At 35.1% G+C, this 17,888-nt stretch overlaps 1 protein-coding gene across 2 annotated transcripts in view; it reads left to right on the top strand.

Moving 5' to 3' along the window:
• The first annotated feature begins 16,377 nt into the window (after nucleotides 1-16,377).
• The window catches only part of LOC133638650 (diacylglycerol lipase-alpha-like), an 84,817-nt gene continuing 83,306 nt past the window's right edge, over nucleotides 16,378-17,888 (top strand). For both annotated transcript variants that reach the window (XM_062031472.1, XM_062031480.1), the window contains exon 1: nucleotides 16,378-16,897. The gene's annotated coding sequence lies outside the window, so the exon portion shown is untranslated. The remainder of the gene's footprint in view (nucleotides 16,898-17,888) is intronic.

Consider the following 17,888-nt stretch of genomic DNA (forward strand, 5'->3'; position numbering starts at 1 on the left):
GGGGGGGGGGGGGTGTAGCAAACAGACAATGATAAATGGGTTATACTTGTATAGCGCTTTTCTACCTTCAAGGTACTCAAAGCACTTTGACAGTATTTCCACATTTACCCATTCACACACACATTCACACACTGATGGCGGGAGCTGCCATGCAAGGCGCTAACCAGCAGCCATCAGAGGCAAAGGGTGAAGTGTCTTGCCCAAGGACACAACGGACGTGACTAGGAAGGTAGAAGGTGGGGACACCGAGATAATCCTGATCATTTGGGCTCAGACATCAGTATCCAGTATTCACAGCACTTCACTTTTCCCACATTTTGTTATGTTATAGGAGGGGTCGGGAACCTTTTTGGCTGAGAGAGCCATGAAAGCCAAATATTGTCAAATGTATTTCCGTGAGATAATATTTTGGTAACACTTTAGTATGGGGAACATATTCACCATTAATTAGTTGCTTATTAACATGCAAATGAGTAACATGTTGGGTCTTAATTAGTCATTATTAAGTACTTATTAATGCCTTATTCTGCATGGCCTTATTATACAACCAAGAAGCCACTAAAATTCGTTCCATTTTGTCCACAAGCGATGCTGAGATCATTATTCATGCGTTCGTTACATCTCGTCTCGATTACTGTAACGTTTTATTTTCGGGCCTCCCTATGTCTAGCATTAAAAGATTACAGATGGTACAAAATGCGGCTGCTAGACTTTTGACAAAAACAAGAAAGTTTGATCATATTACGCCTATACTGGCTCACTTGCACTGGCTTCCTGTGCACCTAAGATGCGACTTTAAGGTTTTACTACTTACGTATAAAATACTACACGGTTTAGCTCCAGCCTATCTTGCCGATTGTATTGTACCATATGTCCCGGCAAGAAATCTGCGTTCAAAGAACTCCGGCTTATTAGTGATTCCCAGAGCCCAAAAAAAGTCTGCGGGCTATATAGCGTTTTCTATTCGGGCTCCAATACTATGGAATGCCCTCCCGGTAAAAGTTAGAGATGCTACCTCAGTAGAAGCATTTAAGTCTCATCTTAAAACTCATTTGTATACTCTAGCCTTTAAATAGACTCCCTTTTTAGACCAGTTGATCTGCCGTTTCTTTTCTTTTCTTTTCTACTCTGCTCCGGGGTGGACCGCTAGCCTGTCCATCGGATGGGGACATCTCTACGCTGCTGACCCGTCTCCGCTCGGGATGGTTCCCGCTGGCCCCACCATGGACTGGACTTTCGCTGATGTGTTGGACTTTCACAATATTATGTCAGACCCACTCGACACCGAGGATGTCGTTGTGGCTTGTACAGCCCTTTGAGACACTTGTGATTTAGGGCTATATAAATAAACATTGATTGATTGATTGATTGAATTACCTCAGAAATATTGCTTATTAGTAACCCTAACCCTTATATGTTCCCCTGGTGTCCAAATAACTCTAAATTAAGTCTTTGTTACTGAGAATATGTTCCCCATACTAAAGTGTTACCAATATTTTTTACACTAAATACAACTAAATAAGTGCATTTTTAAGTAAGACTTACATTTTTAGAGTATAATAAGTCTTTTATTCTTTTTAATAACATTGTTATTCTGAAGCTAACCAAAAATAATTAAAATATTAATGCGACTTCTTGAACAGGTGCGATAGAACGCGGATGGATGGATTAAAATGCATGAGAATGTTTTTAATTTTGAATGTTATTTTTAACACTGTGATTACCAGCGGAATCATTTGTTACTTATCGTGTTAAGCAATGACAGCTAAGATTTATCTGAGAGCCAGATGCAGTCATCAAAAGAGCCACACCTGGCTCTAGAGCCATAGGTTCCCTACCCCTGTGTTATAGCCTTATTCCAATATAGAATAAGTTCATTTCTGTCCTCAAAATTCTACAGACAACACACCATGACAGTGTAAAAAATTGTTTTTCATTTTACAAATATATTCAAAATAAAAAATCACAAGTACATAAGTATTCACAGCCTTTGCTCAATACTTTGTTGATTCACCTGTCATGATCCGTTGCACGGATCATGTTTTGTTTAGTTTGGTATTTTCTTGGTTGTCGATATAGTTCTGTTTCCGCACCTTGGTTTGTTTTAATTGTTGCCATGGGTGCTGATTAACGTCACCTGCCTCTGATTAGTGGTCGGGACGCTAACCTGCTCCAGGTCACTAATCAGAGAGCTATTTATTCCTGCCTTTCGCGCAGTTACATTGGTTCTTTTGCTTCTTGTTCTTGTTTTGGCTTGTTCTTAACTTTAGCTTCCCGTGCCATAGGCACTCTTTTGTATTTTGGGCTTGATTTATTGGAATAAATCATTCCTGCACGCTGTTTCCTGACGTCCACACTGCAAAAACTGAAATCTAAGTAAGATGAAATATCTCAAATAAGGGTGATGTTTGCTTATCTTCTGTCTGATAAGATAATTCTTCTCACTAAGCAGATTTTATGTTAGAGTGTTTTACTTGTTTTAAGGGTGTTGGTCCTAAATTATCTCAGTAAGATATTACAGCTTGTTGCTGAGATTTGATGACCTATGTTGAGTAAAACATGCTTGAAACTAGAACAGTGGTTCTTAACCTGGGTTCGATCCAACCCTAGGGGTTCGTTCGGTGAGTCGGGCTCAGGGGTTCGGCGGAGGTCAAGACACACCCGACTCATCGTGTAAATAAAAACTTCTCCCTATCGGCGTATCACGGATACGGCAACAGCAGAAGTCACACTGATTTGCAAGTGTGTAATTTGTTGTGAGTTAATGCACTGTGTTGGTTTTGTTCTTTGAACAAGGTGATGTTCATGCACGGTTCATTTTGTGCACCAGTAAAAAAACATGGTAACACTTTAGTATGGGGAACATACTCACCATTAATTAGTTGCCTATTAACATGCAAATTAGTAACATATTGGCTCTTAACTAGTCATTATTAAGTACTTATTAATGCCTTATTCGGCATGGCCTTATTATAACCCTAACCCTCTAACCCTGACCCTAACCCTCTAACCCTAACCCTCACCAAATAACTCTAAATTAAGTCTTTGTTACTTAGAATATTTTCCCCATACTAAAGTGTTACCAAAAACATATAACTTTGTCTTGAATTTGAAAAAAAAACATTTTATTTTTCACTAAAGAAGGGTTCGTTGAATGCGCATATGAAACTGGTGGGGTTCGGTACCTCCAACAAGGTTAAGAACCACTGAACTAAAATATCAACTGATGCAAAGCTGTGTCATCAACACTCACTAGTATAAAACTACTTTTATTTTAAGTAGTAATTTCTTACTTCAAGCATGAAAAAAAAAATCATGATGCCGAGCGCATATCACTATGTCAAGATAATGGCACTAGCATTTACTTAATTTAAGAATATTTTTCAACATATTGAGCAAAAAGGTCTCTTTTTTTTCTTACCAAGAAAAGTGCACTTGTTATTAATGAGGAATATACTTATTTTAAGGTATTTTCGGGTTCATTGAGGTTAGCTAATTTGACTTGTTTTGGAAAGTCTTGACAAGCCGAATTTTCTTGTTCTATTGGCAGATAATTTTGCTTAGTTCAAATAAAATACCCCTAATTTTTGTAATTTTTTTTCTTGTTTTTGAACACTGACTTTTTGCAGTGCATCTGCATCTTAGGGAAACGACCAGCACATAAACATGCGACCAGGACGTGACAGCACCTTTGGCAGCAAGTGCAGCCTCAAGTCTTTTTGAATACGATGCCACAAGCTTGGCACACCTATCTTTGGGCAGTTTGGCCCATTCCTTTTTGCAGCACCTCTCAAGCCCCATCAGGTTGAATGGGAAGCGTTGGTTTTCATCCAGGATATCTCTGTACATTGCTGCATTCATCTTAGTCTAGTCAGGGAGGTGACCAAAAACCTGATGGTCACTCCGTCAGAGCTACAGCATTCCTCTGTGGAGAGAGGAGAACCTTCCAGAAGGACAACCATCACTGCAGCAATCCACCAAAACAGGCCTGTGCGTTATAGTGGCCCGTTGGAAGACATTAGTTTGTAAAAAATGTAAAATATTCTCACACCATGAGAAACAAAATTCTCTAGTCTGAGACAAAGTTTGAACTCTTTGGGAGACTATAGTCAGGATAGAGGGAAAGATGAATGCAGCAACGTAAAGAGACATGCTGGATGAAAACCAATGCTTCCCGTCCAACCTGATGGAGCTTGAGAGGTGCTGCAAAAAGGAGTGGGCGAAACTGCCTGAAGATAGGTGTGTCGTCAAAAAGATGCATCAACAAAGCATTGAGCAAAGGCTGTGAATACTTCTGCACTTACCGGTATGTGATGTTTTAAATGTTTTAGTAAATTTGCAATTAGAAAAAAACACTAATCTTTCCCATTATAATTATGGGGTATTTTTTGTAAAATTTTGAGGACAAAAATGAATTTATTACATTTTGGAATAAGGCTGTAACATAACAAAATGTGGAGAAAAAAATGACGCACTGTCAATACTTCCGAATGCACTGTTAAAACATGATCATGGAACCAGCATCCTCTGCAGGGGACGTTTGTGTCTTTCATATCTTGGGCTTTTTTTCTTCTTCTTTTTTTTATACACCAAACACAAATGTCCACTGCAGAGGACGCAGGTTCTCACGAGGATTTAGCAGCCATGTGGAAGCAGGGCCTTAACTATGACCTTGAGGAAATATTGACAGGAAGCGTACATGATTAGTCTAAATGCATTGTTAGTATTTTGTCTCATGCTTTGCTGGGGTAAAAAAAAAAAAAACCTGTCTCACTACAGCACTGCGTCCTTTTCAGTAGACGAAGACAAGTAGCTTGTGTAATATGCAACACCACTGCTGCTGCAGCTGCGGCACTTATTCATGGTCACTGTCTAAATATTTGATTTAAGTGTGGAACCCTGAAGCAATGTAGTGCAGATGTGATCTGTGCTTCCTATCTAATTGTCAAACTCCATGAGTCATGCATGGGACTAGAAATGGAGGACAAGATGGAGGAAGGACATATAGACGGGCCTGATTTCTATTCAGAGCATCAGTGAAAGTTCACATGAGCTCCCTTATGAACTGACATCAGCAAATGTGTGAGGGGAAATTAGTATTGTGGACACATAAGATTAAAAAAAAAAGCCTACTAATACATCCTGCTGCTGTTTATATAGTGAGAGACAAAATGGACACAACATACCTCTCCTGCAGCTCCCTGGCAATTAGTGGAATAATGAACGTATGGACGCAACGCAGCGGTCTCTGGATGCCCTTAATATAAGAAAATGACAGAAAGCAGAGAGATGGAGGACACTGGAGGGAGGAGGGAGAAGAAGAGCAGAGGAGGGATGTACCATCTGGCGCTCAAGATGGGGGGGGGGTCTATTTTTGGAATCCCATCCATCCAACCTGTTGTATTTCAGTGAGGCAGAAAATACAACAATATATGTTTTTTCCATATGTGTGATTGTTTATAGCAAGGGTGTCCAAAGTGCGGCCCGGGGGCCATTGGCGGCCCGCAGCTAATTGTTTACCGGCCCGCCACCCATTCTGGAAATGCTATTGCAAACATTTTTAAATAATTTTAAAAAGTGGAATGAGGTGAAATCTCACGAGGGAAAGTTGCAATGTTGATACAAAACTGCCATGCAGGCTGTTTTTTTTCCCCCTTTTGTCTTTATTTTTCTTTTTTTGCTATTGTTCCCAAAAAAAAATTTGTTTTTCAAAAATGAATGTTATAATGAATTATTGGCCTATTCAAGGCTTCAATTACTTAAAATATTTCATTTTAAAATGTTTTTGTGGAAAATATTGCATATGTGGTTGCGGTATAAAAACAACGTTTTCTTTGACAAAAGAGCATAAAACAACCAAAATAATAGTTCAAACGTAAAGTCGACAGATATATCTGAGGTCGATCTCGTAACTTAAGTGTTAAAAGTAAATCAAATAATGACAAAAATGTATCACTTTATGAGTGGGGGACCTTTTAGATCCCAAAGATATTTAGTGGGATTTTATTTATCTTTTCACTGTGACTGACTACTCAGAAATTATAATACATTTAAATCAATGGTGTCCTGCATTATTGATCTTTTGAGGAATCCAATTACTTCACATCAAACATTGCTTTTTGCTGAATGTTTTGGGCTGTGGGGGAAATACTGCATATTTCAGTTTTACTATGAAAAACAAAATTGTCTTGACAAGAAAAGGCATAAAACCTTTTTTTCTTTTTACTTTATATCAACCTGAAGTTGATATAGAGATTTACTGTAAGCGTTACATTAAAAATTAAAATAATAATTTGACTTATTTTTAACATGTTAATGACGGAGACTTATGGTCCCCGGGAGCCCTAAAGGTAAAAACAAAACAAAAAATCCATATATTTTGTTATGGTTTGAAAATGAAAAATATCAAAACGGCCCCCTCATGCTTGAATTTTTCCGTGTGCGGCCCTCAGTGGAAAAAGTTTGGACACCCCTGGTTTATAGCTTTCATCATTAAATGGAGAAAAGCCACACAATGTATATAAATCAATGCCAGCACAAACCTGGACTATTTGCATGAATATGTTTGTATTAAAACTATTATAACATGTTTTTAAATTGCTAAACATATGAACCATGTGATCCTTCACAGCCAGCTATCGATGTGTATCAACACCAAGAGTCTGGATCAGTGATGGAGATCAATGGGGTCAAGATGTTCAGTTACATATTTGTGTTTGAATATATATTTGTTTTGTATATATATATATATATATATATATAGGGACGGCGTGGCGAAGTTGGTAGAGTGGCTGTGCCAGCAATCGTAGTGTTGCTGGTTACTGGGGTTCAATTCCCACCTTCTACCTTCCTAGTCACGTCCGTTGTGTCCTTGGGCAAGACACTTCACCCTTTGCCTCTGATGGCAGCTGGTTAGCGCCTTGCATGGCAGCTCCCGCCAATCAGTGTGTGAATGTGTGTGTGAATGGGTAAATGTGGAAATACTGTCAAAGTGCTTTGAGTACCTTGAAGGTAGAAAAGCACTATACAAGTATAACCCATTTATCATTTATTTATATATATATACGGTTAGGTCGGAAAAAACACAGAGGCTATATCATCCCTACAAGCCTGTTTCAGCAGGTTTGATATAGCCTCTGTGTTTTTTCTGACTTAACGTATATTGTGCTCTACCCCAGTATTGAGCACTGTAATATATATATATATATACCTGTGTATATATATATATATGTATATATATATATATACACAGGGCTGTGAATCTTTGGGTGTCCTACGATTCGATTCAATATCGATTCTTGGGGTCACGATTCGTTCAAAATCGATTTTTTTTTTCCGATTCAACGCGATTCTCGATTCAAAAACGATTTTTTTTTCCCGATTCAAAACTATTCTCTATTCATTCAATACATAGGATTTCAGCAGGATCTACCCAAAAAACGATTTTTTTTTCCCCGATTCAAAACGATTCTCTATTTATTCAATACATAGGATTTCAGCAGGATCTACCCAGTCTGCTGACATGCAAGCAGAGTAGTAGATTTTTGTAAAAAGCTTTTATAATAGTAAAGGACAATGTTTTATCAACTGATTGCAATAATGTAAATTTGTTTTAACTATTAAATGAACCAAAAATATGACTTATTTCATCTTTGTGAAAATATTGGACACAGTGTGTTGTCAAGCTTATGAGATGCGATGCAAGTGTAAGCCACTGTGACACTATTGTTCTTTTTTTTTTTTTTTTTAAATGTCTAATGATAATGTCAATGAGGGATTTTTAATCACTGCTATGTTGAAATTGTAACTAATATTGATACTGTTGTTGATAATATTCATTTTTGTTTCACTACTTTTGGTTTGTTCTGTGTCGTGTTTGTGTCTCCTCTCAATTGCTCTGTTTATTGCAGTTCTGAGTGTTGCTGGGTTGGGTTTGGTTTTGGAATTGGATTGCATTTGTTATGGTATTGCTGTGTATTGTTTTGTTGGATTGATTAATTAAAATAAAAAAATAAAAAAATAAAAATAAATAAATTTAAAAGAATTAAAATAAAAAAAAACGATTTTTAAAAAATGAGAATCGATTCTGAATCGCACAACGTGAGAATCGCGATTGGATTTCGAATACATTTTTTCCCACACCCATAATTTTTCTACCTTCAAGGTACTCAAAGCGCTTTGACACTATTTCCACATTTACCCATTCACACACTGATGGCGGGAGCTGCCATGCAAGGCGCTAACCAGCAGCCATCAGAGGCAAAGGGTGAAGTGTCTTGCCCAAGGACACAACGGACGTGACTAGGAAGGTAGAAGGTGGGAATTGAACCCCAGTAACCAGCAACACTCCGATTGCTGGCACAGCCACTCTACCAACTTCGCTACGCCGTGTATATATATATATATATATATATATATATATATATATATATATATATATATATATATATATATATATATATATATATATATATATATATATATATATATATATATATATATATAAATATATATATATATATATATATATATATATATATATATATATATATATATATATATATATATATATATATATATATATATATATATATATATATATATATATATATATATATATATAAATTGTTTTTATTTTAATATTTATTAGGGACTATGGACGAAAATGAGCAGTTTCTCTATAATCTGGCATGTTTACAGAGATATGTATCTCTGTACATTGTTGTGTGTCCCTATCTTAGAAATACATGTCGAAATAAATTTGGTTTTTTTTCACAATGGTGGACACATGAAGGGTTTGAAAGGATTTGAGTGACAGACAACAGTTTTTGTTTATTAATTTTGCTCTGGTAATTTTCTTTTTTGCTCACTCAATCGTATGGATTAAAAATTGATTAATAGTAACAGGATTTATTGCCCACCCGTATCATCGTACTTGTCTAAAAACGATCATTCTAGTCACAAAGTCAACATTGTGGACTGTAATCTAGATGTAAATGTTTTGATTTTTTGTGTATTTCATTGAATGTAATGACGCTCGTTTGAATGTTTTTAATAACCTTTCACCCCTCCACGCCCAGTTTATGTTGCATCAAAGAACAACTGTGAATCAAGATAAATCCCGAATCGATTAAAGGCTGTACGGTTACATGGCGGTGCATCAAAGCCCTCAATATTCTATGAATGTATAAAGTTCCATTCTTTTTATGTCTATTGAAACCAAATTGTGAAAGCTAAAGATACACAGCAGCTAAGTTACATCATTTTTATTTGAGTGATATTACGGTTTTGCAGGTTATTTTGTGGGCAGGGAACTGTCTTGCTTGGGCTCAATGATCTTTGTAGGAATAGCCGACTTTTTGACGTTCACCAGGGGTGGGCGATACTAAAATATTTGGTATCGATTCGATACCAAGTAAATCCACGCACAGCATTGCCAATTCCGATATTTTTACCTGGAAAAAATACCAAGAGCGTAAAAGGATTTTTGTGATTTGGCCTTCAATTTTTTGATCACACTCTAATCAGAGTAAAACACAGAAAAAAATATTTTAGGCAGAGAAAGATACTCGAGCCACTTTGATATTTACATATGTATGTATTTGTTTAATTTGTAAAACAGGTACAACAATGTTATTTATGCCTAAAGACAAAGCTTCGTGTTATTATTAATCATTGGCAGTGATAATAATGACAAGTGTGCTGTTATCTACTAATGGATCATCTCATGATTAAATAAGTGTTTCAGACGTTGCCGTTACTTTCAATAACATGTGTTACGTCATTGTTGTCAAGGAGAGACACAGTCACCGACCCGCTTTCACTTTTGCTTTATTTAAATTACGCGTGTTAACAGCATGCGGCGAAGAAATTCCACAGGAATCTGCTGCCACCTACATCTCAAGGCTGTCCTCATCACCCTCCGCTAGAACAGTTAACTACGCTCCGGCACCATGACGTCACCTGTCAATCAACAGGCACCGCCTTTTAAAGACACACGTCGCCTGACAGCTTTGGGTAAAACTGTTAAAATGTTGAACAAATAGTTGACGTAGATTCAAATAATTAAAAAAATGTTTGTCTATGACATCATGACACTAACATTACCTTTGTGTTAAACATTTGGGGTATTTTTAAGGTTAATTAAAACTATGTAATCAAGTAACTTATTGTGATTAATCACAATTAATCCAAATTCAATGATGTGATTAATCAGGTTTAAACAAGTCGTTTGACAGCACTAGTTTTCACATTCCATATCTCCGCCCCCTCTATTTTGCCCTATTTAGGCAGGTTTTTTTAAAATTGTTATATATATATATATATATATATATACTGTATATTAGGGCTGGGAATCTTTGGGTGTCCCACGATTCGATTCAAAATCGATTCTAGGGGTCACGATTCGATTCAAATCGATTTTTTTTTTTTTCAATTCAAAACGATTCTCGATTCAAAAACGATTTTTTTTTTTTTTTTTTAATTTTTTGAAAACAATACACAACAATACCATACTAATGCAATACAATTTAATTTTGGAGTTCTGAACTTGTAATTTCTTGCAGTGTTTATTAAGTGGTAATATGTCACATTTGTCCCAATTAACTTTATACCCTGATAAACAGCCATATTCAGTGATGACATTATTGATATAAAGAAGACAGGAGTTAACATGTGACAGGTAAAAAAATTATGTCGTCACCATACATCGATAGCTTATTATACTGAGAGCCAATATTTATACCATGAATATTATTTTCACTTCTTATTTTTGCAGCTAAGGGTTCAATAACCAAATTAAATAATAATCCAGATGCAGGACATCCCTGTTTTACTCCTCTTTTTAACAAAAAAGGTTCTGAAATATGATTATTGGTTTTGACTGATGCCATGGGCCTTGTATAAAGCATCTTAATCCATTGTATAAAATTATCTCCAAATCCAAATTTACGTAATGTGCAAAACATAAATGACCAGTTTATGCGGTGGAATGCCTTCTCCGCATCAACAGTACAAACTGCTGTGGGATAAGGGAGCCTTCTAGCATAGTAAATAACATTAAACAATTTCCTTGTATTGTCAGAAGATTGTCGACCTTCCATGAAGCCAGTTTGGTCAGTATGAATTAATTTTCCTATTACATTTGATAATCGTGTGGGTAAGATTTTTGCCAAGATTCAAAAGGATTGTCTATTCATTCAATACATAGGATTTCAGCAGGATCTACCCCAGTCTGCTGACATGCAAGCAGAGTAGTAGATTTTTGTAAAAAGCTTTTATAATTGTAAAGGACAATGTTTTATCAACTGTTTGCTATGATGTACATTTGTTTTAATTATTAAATGAACCAAAAATATGACTTATTTTATCTTTGTGAAAATATTGGACACAGTGTGTTGTCAAGCTTATGAGATGTGATGCAAGTGTAAGCCACTCTGACACTATTGTTTTTTTTTATTTTAATGTCTAATGATAATGTCAATGAGGGATTGCAGTGTTATGATATTGCTGTGTATTGTTTTGTTGGATTGATTAATAAAAAAAAATTTAAAAAATAAAAATAAAAATAATAATTAAAAAAAAAAAAAGATTTTTTAAAAAGGAGAATCGATTCTGAATCGCACGCACAACGTCAGAATCGCGATTCGAATTCGAATCGATTTTTCCCCCACCCCTACTGTATATATATATATATATATATATATATATATATATATATATATATATATATATATATATATATATATATATATATATATATATATATATATATATATATATATACACAATCCCCTGAAGAGCATGGAAACCTGCGAAACAAGCTTGTAACGATGAAATAGCCTCTGTGTTTTCTCTGACCTAACGTATATATATACATATATACACATATATATATATATATATATATATATATATATATATATATATATATACATATATATATATATACATATATATATATATATATATATATATATATATATATATACACATATATATATATATATATATATATATATATATATATATATATATATATATATATATATATATATATATATATATATATATATATATATACATATATATATATATATACATATATATATATATATATATATATATATACATATATATATATATATATATATACATATATATATATATATATATATATATATATATACATATATATATATATATATATATATATATATATATATATATATATATATATATATATATATATATATATATATATATATATATATATATATATACATACACAGTACAGGCCAAAAGTTTGGACACACCTTCTCATTCACAACACAACTGATGGTCCCAACCCCATTGATAAAGCAAGCTATTCCACTAATCAACCCTGATAGGGCACACCTGTGAACTGAAAACCATTTCAGGTTACTACCTCTTGAAGCTCATCGAGGGAATGCCAAGAGTGTGCAAAGCAGTAATCAGAGCAAAGGGTGGCTATTTTGAAGAAACTAGAATACAGGAGATGTTTTCAGTTATTTCACCTATTTTTGTTAAGTACATAGATTTGATGCCTTCAGTGACAATCTACAATGTAAATAGTCATGAAAAGGTGAGAAGGTGTGTCCAAACGTTTGGCCTGTACAATATATATATATATATATATATATATATATATATATATATATATATATATATATATATATATATATATATATATATATATATATATATATATATATATATATATATATATATATATATATATATCTTTATATATATATATATATATTATATATATATATATATATATATCTTTATATATAAATATATATATATATATTTATATATATATATATATATATATTTATATATATATATATATATATATATATATATATATATATATATATATATATATATATATATATATATATATATATATATATATATATATATATATATATATATATATATATATATATATGGCCCTGCGATGAGGTGGCGACTTGTCCAGGGTGTACCCCGCCTTCCGCCCGATTGTAGCTGAGAAAGGCTCCAGCACACCCCGCGACTCCAAAAGGGACAAGCGGAAGAAAATGGATGGATGGAATTAATAAAAATATAGATTAAAAAAATACACACAAAAAAGTGGACCCCGACTTAAACAAGTTGAAAAACTTATTCGGGTGTTACCATTTAGTGGTCAATTGTACGTAATATGTACTGTACTGTGCAATCTACTAACAAAAGTTTCAATCAATCAATCAAAAAGTACTGTACAAACATTCAACAATGTGATTAATGTAAAAATACAAAAATAATGATATTACTTCTATTTATTACATCATTTTTTGTTTAGAAGAGCCAATCGTGAAAAAACAAATAGACAAAAGCAATACTGGCTCTCATTTAAATCATTTTCCCCCTTTAAGCCCCAAACGTATTCCCTGTTTTTGTCAACAACATGTAACAATATCGACATTATGAACGAGACAACAATAAAAAAAAAAAAACAGCATTTGTAACAAATGTACAGCTCTGATAATGGGTACATTCGCACCCACCTGCACAAATGTACTTCAAAATGTAACAATCAAAATAAATATGACTTTTTTTTGTTTACTAGGGCATGCATATATAATATGCATAAGTTTGACCATTTAAAATCAACGATAATGAAAAGGAGATGCTTGGAAATAGCATAAAAATGCCCCAAAAACTTGGAAAAACGCGATTCATAGCGTTACTTTTTGGTGTAACCATCATGAGTGTCCTGTTCAGGTATATTTCTTTTATATTTTGATAAATCATCATATTTATGTATTACTAAATTTAAATAGGTATTGATCAATCTTTAAGCTGTGTGTATTTGATTTCAGTTTGCTTTTGACATCTTATTTAGAATTGTAGTTGAAACTTTTACAACCTTGTGTTGCTGCGCTCATGATGGCGTAATCAAACTAGATTTCATTTAATGATCTTATTTTGAACATGTATTCCCTTTTTTACATTTAGTATATTTAAATATTCATTTATAAACATTTAATACATTTCAAATATCAATAAAATGCAATTGCCTTCATCTTATAGGGCAGTGGTTCTCAACCTTTTTTCAGTGATGTACCCCCTGTGAAAATTTTAAATTCAAGTACCCCCTAATCAGAGCAAAGCATTTTTGGTTGAAAAAAAGAGATAAAGAAGTACAATACATCACTATGTCATCAGTTTTTGATTTATTAAATTGTATAACAGTGCAAAATATTGCTCATTTGTTGTGGTCTTTCTTGAACTATTTTGAAAAAAAGATATAAAAATAACTAAAAACTTGTTGAAAAATAAACAAGTGATTCAATTATAAATGAAGATTTCTACACATAGAAGTAATCATCAACTTAAAGTGCCCTCTTTGGGGATTGTAATAGAGATCCATCTGGATTCATGAACTTAATTCTAAACATTTCTTCACAAAAAAGAAATCTTTAACATCAATATTTATGGAACATGTCCACAAAAAAATCTAGCTGTCAACACTGAATATTGCATTGTTGCATTTCTTTTCAACAGACATTTAAAAAAAATCTCACGTACCCCTTGGCATACCTTCAAGTACTCCCAGGGGTACGCGTACCCCCATTTGAGAACCACTGTTATAGGGTAAAAATTTCACCAAACCTAGTGTGTGTGTAACAATCATTGGTACTTTAACTTTAACTTTAATGTTTAGTTACACCAAGTCATGAGCGTAACACTAAGCTTCATCACTTTGACTTGTAATATCTCTAATTCTGGTGGTGTTTTAGGCTTTTTTCTTTTTGGAACATGTACTATACATATAATACAGGGTTGGCCAATAATTTTTACCGGGGGCCACATGAGCAACCCGAGCACTGCTGGAGGGCCACATCGACAATATTTCAATTAAATTTTGCTCAATATTATTTTTGATGTATACCGTAAGATAAATAATAATAATAATAATTAATAATAATAATAATAATACTTTCATTTAACCTAACTTAACTTTATACCAAAAGCACAGCTTTGGAAATCATTTGTACCCCTTTCAGAGATCACATTTAGTTCCCCTTAAACATCCTCATGTTGCACAATGAAATGTAAGCATAGGCTGAAGTGTGCATTCCTGTAACTTTCTCTAGTAACAGCATTCCATGATTAATATAAATAAATTAACATTAATAATAAATGACAGTAAAATAAGCACACATATGACTGAGGAGTCACAGTGTAACTTTGTGTGGTGTTTGAGTTGTCCGACTTTTTGTGTGGCCATAAACGCACCAGTGGCTTAGTGGTATGCGTGTTGGTGACAGATGACAAGTTGGTTTTGGCCTGGTTTGTACGGCAGAAAATGACTCGTTTTTCGAGATAGAAGTGTTTTAGTCATGTTTTTGGTGTGGTTATGGCCGAATATAAACAGTTTTGCTCAATAAAGTGATCAATATAATTCCTGGCCTCGAAGCATCTCGATAGACGTTACAATAATTGAACGGTGTTCAATTGAACGGTGTTGATGAACACCTTAAGGGCCGCTTGTTGTCACCGTCACTCAAAGTTGCATTGCAAAATTACACAGAATAAATGTGTTTATTTTGTTTAGAATTCAGATGGGATTTGATTTGGTGCACGGCATATATTTGCTGTGGGCAGAGGACGCTTGAGCAGTGCGCAATTGCGCAGGCGCGCACCTTAGAGGGAACGTTGCTTGGCAGTCCGTGTCTTGTTGAAAACACGGCATTCGTCATCAACTTTTCTCTTTTTAGCGTCTCGGGTGTAAACCGTGCATCCCTTGTCGCTGTGCACCTTCACTCACAGGTTACACACGGACATACGCCCATAAATAACACTTTTCAAAATAAAAGCAGCACAGTTGTATTGCGCACAACATTTTTTTCAACTTTATTTTGTAATTTGTGATTGCAGCTGTTCACATTCACTCACAATCACGCACGCGCATACGTCCACACGGAAGTAATACAAATAACGCTTTTCAAAACAAAAGCAGCACCGTTGTATTGCACACTCGACATAGATGCTTTTTTAAATTTATTTTGTAATTTATGATTGGCCTCACGCGGGCCGGACAGGGACGCACAAAGGGCCGGATGTGGTCCGCGGGCCGCAGAATGCCCAGGTCTGATATAATACAATAAAGTCCCATATGAAATTATGTTTCTAGCAATACTTAAATTTTGCCTTTGAAAGTAACACTCCAATGTCCATTAGTGGAGCTGTACACACATAGAAGAGAAGTGAAAAATATCGATCGTATTGTGTTAGTATCGATCCAATACTACCATCGGTATCAATACAGTCGCTATTTGTATCGATCCACCCACCCCTCATATTCACAAACCACCAGTGGCGCCCTTACGCTGCAATAAACGTGACTTCCGTTTAAAAAAAAGAAAAAAAAAAGCGAGTGTGGGGTATGCGCAATCAAAAGGCGGTACGTGATTTGCGCAGCGGAACGCGGAAGGGGAATCGCTTCTGTCTTGGTACGTAATTCCGAGTCGCTGTGTACCGGGGGATGGGCCCGGTTCTCGTGGAATGCTGCCCGTGTTTTCCTTGCTGGGGATTCGGGAGTCGCCCGGCGGCTGGCGGCGCACGCACACACGCCACTGTCTTCAACGTGGACACGGCTCCGTGGATAAAAGCGGCCACAGCGGAAGACGTGTTGCTCTCGAACGGGTCGGGAGATGATTAGTCCATTCATTCCTCAGCTGGTCGGTTAACGGCGAGGCGTTCACGGACTTGTCACCGCATCTCTTTTGGGGTCGGAGGACGAGGCTGACGAGGCGGTTCTCCAGTCGGAGGGCATCGACTATGGGCGAGGAGGAGGAACCGATGCAGTGGTTCACGTCCAGGCAGCGTCAAAACACAGGTGAGAATGATGGATGAAGCGTCTTTTTGTTGGTAAATTGGCACGTTCAGTCGGACTTGATTTGATGATTGTTGCCGTTGGACACGTTTGTAGGCCACATCCCACCTAGCAAGGCCTGCAGAATGACACTCTGAGCGGTTGCTCTCTTGAATAAATGCAAACACGACTGCCTGTGCTTATACTTGTTGGTTGTATTCCCATGCACACATGCTGCACACATTGGGTGCGTTAACTTCACACTTGGGCTGGGCGATATGGCTGAAATCTGTATCACCATAAAAGTTTATTTTTTCAATATGGGTTGATATCTATAATTAACGATATGGACCAGGATGAAATATATATATATATATATATATATATATATATATATATATATATATATATATATATATATATATATATATATATATATATATATATATATATATATATATATCGGTCCTCTGATTATAACCACCAGCAAGGCAGAAAAGGAAAGGACATTGCGACACAACTATGGAAAACACATAATCAATGTAAACACAATTCTAAAATATTTAACAAGAACCTCTTAAAATGAAGGTGCAAAAATAAAGAATTTGTGAGAAATGCCTAATAAAGTGAAACAAAATAGTGTGAAAATGTAAACATAGTGAAACCTAAGAAGAACAATTTTCTGCAGGTTTAATGCCAGGAAGTTATCAATCAATCAATCAATCAATCAATGTTTATATATATAGCCCTAAATCACAAGTGTCTCAAAGGGCTGCACAAGCCACAACGACATCCTCGGTACAGAGCCCACATATGGGCAAAGAATAACTCACCCCAGTGGGACGTCGATGTGAATGACTATGAGAAACCTTGGAGAGAACCGCATATGTGAGTAACCCCCCCCCCCCCTCTAGGGGAGACCGAAAGCAATGGATGTTGAGTGGGTCTGACATAATATTGTGAAAGTCCAGTCCATAGTGGATCCAACATATCTGTGAAAGTCCAGTCCACAGTG

This window comes from Entelurus aequoreus, linkage group LG02 (assembly GCF_033978785.1).
Source record: "Entelurus aequoreus isolate RoL-2023_Sb linkage group LG02, RoL_Eaeq_v1.1, whole genome shotgun sequence".
In the NCBI taxonomy this organism is placed as follows: domain Eukaryota; kingdom Metazoa; phylum Chordata; class Actinopteri; order Syngnathiformes; family Syngnathidae; genus Entelurus; species Entelurus aequoreus.